We start from the raw sequence: 6,000 nt of genomic DNA on the forward strand, positions 1-6,000 counted from the left end.
GTAACATTCTCTTAGTGTGTCAAGCTGAGCTGTTTTATTTTTTTGTTTCTCCAGCAAAGCATTTGGTCTTGTTATTTCCTTTAGTTTCATTATTCATTGATGGATTTATTTATTTATTTATTTATTTATTGCACATATATTCCACTTGTTCTAAATGTCTGGGCCTAGGAAAGGATTTTTGTTGTACCTGACTCTGGATAACACCAGGATATTTTTGCTAATTGAGATTTACTCTGGTATTGATCTGCCCAGCTATGCAGATTACACCCTCCTCCGCCTCCTCCTCCCCGACTTCTCCCTCTCCGCGACCCCTTCTTCTTCTCCTTCTTCTCCTTTATCCCCTTCTCCATCTTCCCCTCCTTCTCCTTCTTCCCCTTTTACTCCTCCTCCTGCTCCTTCTTCTTCCCTTTTCCCCCCTTCCATCTCCTCCTTCCTCTTCTTCTTAATACATTAAGTCCTTGACCTAAAATGATTCTCCAAAATATAAATTTTTAAAATCTAGAAGTGATAATATTCCACTGACAAAATGGTTGGTGTTTTAATATTTAAAGTAGTGCTATCTATCAAGGAACTACAATCCAGAATTGCAAACACTGTGTACAAGCAACACCAGTGATAAATAATTGTCAGAGAGATTAAATTAAAAGGATTTTAAAAACTAGAGAGAGCAAAGAAGAAGAAGAAGAAATAAACAATGATAAACCTTATGACCCTCTTTTTGGTAGCAGCAGTATAGAATTTAGAGAGACACAGAAGGAGGAAGGGGAGAAACAAGGGACTCTTCTGGTTTAATTTATCTAATTATTATGATATTAATAGTAGTAGCTAATAATTTTGAATGCTTTGTCACTTGCTATTCCAGAGATGGTACAACATACTCTATGCAGATTAATTAATTTAATCTTTAAGACAATCTCATGAAAGCAAGTACTGTGGCTAGTAACCATTTTATGGAGGCTTTAAGATGTTAAGAAATTTGCCCAAAGTCACACTGCTCAAAACTCATGAAATTGGGGAAAAGAAACAACAGCTTTGATTGAGGAGCTCAGTTATAAACCTATTTGGGAACCACACTGCTATTTCATTGTATTGATATTGTAAGTGAAAAATGAGAAGGGAGGTCTCATCTTTTTTTAAATTTTTAACTTTTTTATTAACATATAATGTATTATTAGCCTTAGGGGTACAGGTCTGTGAATCACCAGGTTTATACACTTCACAGCACTCATCATATTATATACCCTCCCCAATGTCCATAACCCCACCACCCTCTCCCTAGCCCCTCCCCACTGCCACCCTCAGTTTTTTTTTGTGTGACATTAAAAGTCTCTTATGGTTTGTCTCCCTCCTGATCCCATTTTGTTTCATTTATTCTTTTCCTACTCCCCAAACTCCCCATGTTGCATCTCCACTTTCTCATATCAGGGAGATCATATGATAGTTGTCTTTCTCTGATTGACTTATTTTGTTCCACAATAGGCAAACGATGGAAAGCACCTAGATGTCCATCAACAAATGAATAGATAAAGAAGATGTGATATATATACACAATGGAATACTATGCAGCCATCAAAAGAAATGAAATCTTGCCATTTGTGATGACAGGGATGGAACTAGAGGATATTATGCTTATTTTTTAATGTAATTAATTTTGAGAGCTAAAAACTTTTATGCATGTGATCTTAAAAGAAAAAAAATCCACAGTAACATTGGGAGAATGGTCAAGATTTAAAGTCTTATTCTGACATGCTAAACTTGAATGTGGATTAAAAAGAAGCTTCTACATATTTTGCAAAGGTTGGAGTCTGCCATTGACGAACACTCCCTCCAGCAATCACCTCCCCATCAACTAACCTGTGGGGGCCGGGTGCCGGGTATTTTCACATTCATTATCCCAGTTAAGGAAAGCAGCTTTCAGGCAGTGGAATCACAAGCTCAGGACTGAAGTCCAGGATTGTACTGTATGGAGAAATTAAAAAAAAAAAAAAAGAATGAAAGAAAGAAAGAAAGAAAGAAAGAAAAGATTACTGACTAAAGTTCAGTCTGTTTCTTATTATCACCAAGAATCAGCATCTCAAAACAATGTCAATAATAAAATCTTCCTGCCAGAAAGAGATCTCTTGTTGGTCTAAATTCTAAACAATTGCTGGGGCAACTACTCAAGTGCCAAGTTTCAAATTGGCACATTTTTAAAAATTACTTACCCCTTGATAAATTCTATATGGAAGTACCTTTGGGATATTCTTTGTCTCCCCTATACAGGTCCACACAGGTATGGACTCAGGGACAAAGCATTGTTCTAGTTGTCTGTCTGCAACAGTTCAGACTCACTGGAATTTTCTCTGGGTGCAGTGCCTCTCTTTAACTTCTGTAACAGCATAATTCCTGTATTTAAACAGTGGATCAAAAGAAATGATACAGTGTATTGTAAATACGAAGAAATAGGATCTGACTTATCGCAATTCTAACTTTCCATGTGACCATTTATGCATTTTTCTTTAAATGGTGAAAAAATTATGATAGTCAAAGTATAATATATTTATCTGGAAAGTATTTATTTCAGTTTACATGAAATATTTTACTAAATGTAAATAATATTAACACTTATTCTTGCTAGTTATTATTTTTTTTAAAGATTTTATTTATTTGACAGACAGAGATCACAAGTAGGCAGAGGCAGGAAGAGAGAGGAGGAAGCAGGCTCCCTGCTGGGCAGAGAGCCCAATGAGGGGCTCCATCCCAGAATGCCGAGATCATGACCTGAGCTGAAGGCAGAGGCTTTAACCCACTGAGCCACAGGCTCCCCTTTGCTAATTATTTAAACATTTTAAAGCTCAAGGACAAATCAAGAAAATAGAAACTTTAGTGTTCTTATTTTTTGTTCCCTTCCTCACCCCAAAATATAAAAATGCAATTTAAAGCTTTGTCTTTTCTCCTGTTTATACTATAATTTTTATGCTATTCTAAAAAATTGGCATGTTCGTATGATGTCCCAGAAAAACATAACAACTTTGTTGTTTGCATTTCTTTCCTGGCTATCATTATGGGCTTGGGAACCCATTTAAAAAAAAAAATCAAAAATTGTATTGAGTATTTATTATCCAGAAGATGCTTTGTGACAAGGCTACTCATTCCTTGACAGTCAGAAACTTACATTAACTATACTTACTGTTCATCTCCTTAGTAAAATACAATTAAGGAATACAACATTGCCCTTGTCTTTTTGGAGCCTACAGTGTCACTGGAGATGGTAACTATGTACAAATAAGTAGGACTATACAAAGTATCTGAATATTGCAGACAGATGCTAGAAAGTTTCAGGAGAGATAGAGAGAGCTCTCATTATCAGGATAATCAAAACCCATGTCATGGATGATTACTAAAGTTGCACCTTGAAGAACTCATTAAAAACTTAAGATGAAGGAAAGGCTATCATGGGGAAAGATAATGACCTTGGGTGTGGATATGTTAAATGACAGATTCTTTAGTCTTGGTTATGAACGGGGAGTGGTGGGGGACCTATGGATTTCTTCTGCAAGGTATTTTAAGTGCTAGCAAACTGGATTTTTAGCTAGATCTGAAAAAAGTTTTTGGACTCATCTAATATAATGAAAAATGTAGTCAGCATTCCTTCACTTAGAAAGTGTAGAATATTAAAGAACTTAAAATCAAATGCACGACAATACAGCATAGGGTTTTGGGAAGTTTTTTGTTTTCAAAGTGGGCTTAGTTTATTCTATCATCCCTTGTATAAAATAGGCAGAACTTCATTTTCCCTTTGGGAAGGTACTATAAAAAAGAGGTCAGAGATTTGGAGGAGAGAAGCCTCCTGCAGAGCCATGGTCACTGCAAACTCTACAGCCCTGTGAAGTCTCCCAGGGAGAAGAGGTGGTAACACACTGAAGAATGTGGGCAACAGCACATTCTTCTCTTATTTTTAGCTTACATCTCTTTTGAGATCTAGAACTGGGCTTGTGTTGTTAGATCTGAGTAACTGTATTTAAATTTAAAAATTTGTGTAGGGAAGGCTTTTAGCCTATTGTGCCTAAATATGCATATAGTGTTTTTTTTTTTTTTAATTAGTATTTTCTTTCCTAACAAGGCTGAAAAGAAATATATGTTTAAAATATACTTTATTCTGCTAGGTGTTATAATGAACAACTGGTTTGTTTATTTATTTATTTATTTATTTGGAATCCAATTTAAATTATTTTCCTATTGTTGTTGTTGTTGTTATAGTTCTGGATATGACTATTCAGCTTCAATTCTAATAAAATAGCCAAGGTACTGACACCAAAACCACAAGCCCAGCCTGTGTTTCTGAAGTTGGGCATTTCTAGCAAAGCATGTTCCTTCCATATGCCTCTGGCCCTCCTACTCCCCATAGCCCTATTCCAACCTACTCCTCAAATTGTGAGACTCTTGGGGGCACCTGAGCTTGTGACTTGTGAAAGTTACAATATTAGTTTTTAATAGTAAGTTGTCCCTCTTTCTACCATGAATAATGAAAGTATATTAAAGGAGTCATGGTAAAGCTACTGATCATGCCCCAATATCTAGGTTTACCTGGAGGTCTTGACAGTGCAAAGGGTTAAATCATTGACTCCTAAAAACTAATGTGCTCCCTCCAGTTCATTTTGAACAAGTAAAACTAAAATAGCAGGAGTTTAAAACAACCAACGTTCAAAATCTGGGGTCAAATTATCACTGATAGATCAACTGACATAATAATCAGACAGAATATCTTCTGGTTAATCATGACTAGATCTGCTGTCTGGAACCTGTGGAATTTGAGATGTATCACAGCTATCTCTGCCTAAGCATGTCTGTAAGTCACTTCACCTTCTTGAATTCTAGCTTTATCTGTAACAGGGAGATGAAAATTCCTATCTCACCTGGCTGTTGTGGGACTTAATTGAGCCAACAGGAGCAGATGATGGGTTATTATTAGTCACTCAATTTGAGAGCATGCTAAACATGTCATTATCATGCAAACTAAATTATTTTAAAATTCAGCTGACTCATTTTGAAAGCCAAAGTTGATTTAAAACTTGCATTTGTATGATTGGATTTAGTATATGTGCTGCCGAAGCGAGCACATGTATGATTGGATTTAAATGAGATAATATCTCTTTAAACATTATTATAACTTTGCATAAATTGTTTTTGTTCCCATGTCAGCACTAAGGTCAAGTAAATTTTCATTTAATATTTGGAAAAAATCATGGTATGAAAATTTTTTTTTTTACTTAGATTTGAATTTGTGATATGAAAATTTTGCCTTACAAAATCTTCAAAGTCCTTAATTGTTAATTTTTTCTTTACTGGGACAAATTTTCCATTTTAATTTTCCCCTGTGCATAAGGTTTATTTTCATAAATCATTTTGTGGCTAGTTTGCTTTGAATATATTTCAGGTGTTCCACAATTTATATGTTATGTGGAAAAAGTGAGGTTGTCTCATGTCTAGTTAATATCTGATTTCCAGAAAACCTAATGATAAAGTCGTCCCCTATTTGACATCTATAAATTTAGACGTATCAGTTGAAATGGGGAGACAGATCCTATTATCCAGATAACTTTATATAACTCCTTCCCTATCCTTCAGAAGTATCAAAAACATACTTTTGCCTAGGTTTTGAATATTTTGAACAAAACACTTTGTGGTCCAAGTCCTTGGATAATTGCATCAATTTAGTGTAGGAGGAAACCTGAGGGAGAAGAAAAGCAAAGAACATGCAGATACACTCCAAAAATAACTTAAAACTTGTAAAATACATTGCTTTACCCTAATCCATGGGTCTAGGGAATATCAATTCTTACTACTGCTTATGGGGAACATTTTAGCAATATGTTCCAAAATGTAAAATGAACATACTCTTTGATTTAAAAGATTCTACTTCAAGACGTTTATTCTAGGGGTGTCTGGGTGGCTGTCAGTGGAGCATCTGACTCTTGATTTTGGCTTAGGTCATGATCTCAGGGTCATAAGATCATGAGA

The sequence above is a fragment of the Neovison vison genome, chromosome 6 (assembly GCF_020171115.1).
Source record: "Neovison vison isolate M4711 chromosome 6, ASM_NN_V1, whole genome shotgun sequence".
In the NCBI taxonomy this organism is placed as follows: Eukaryota; Metazoa; Chordata; class Mammalia; order Carnivora; family Mustelidae; genus Neogale; species Neogale vison.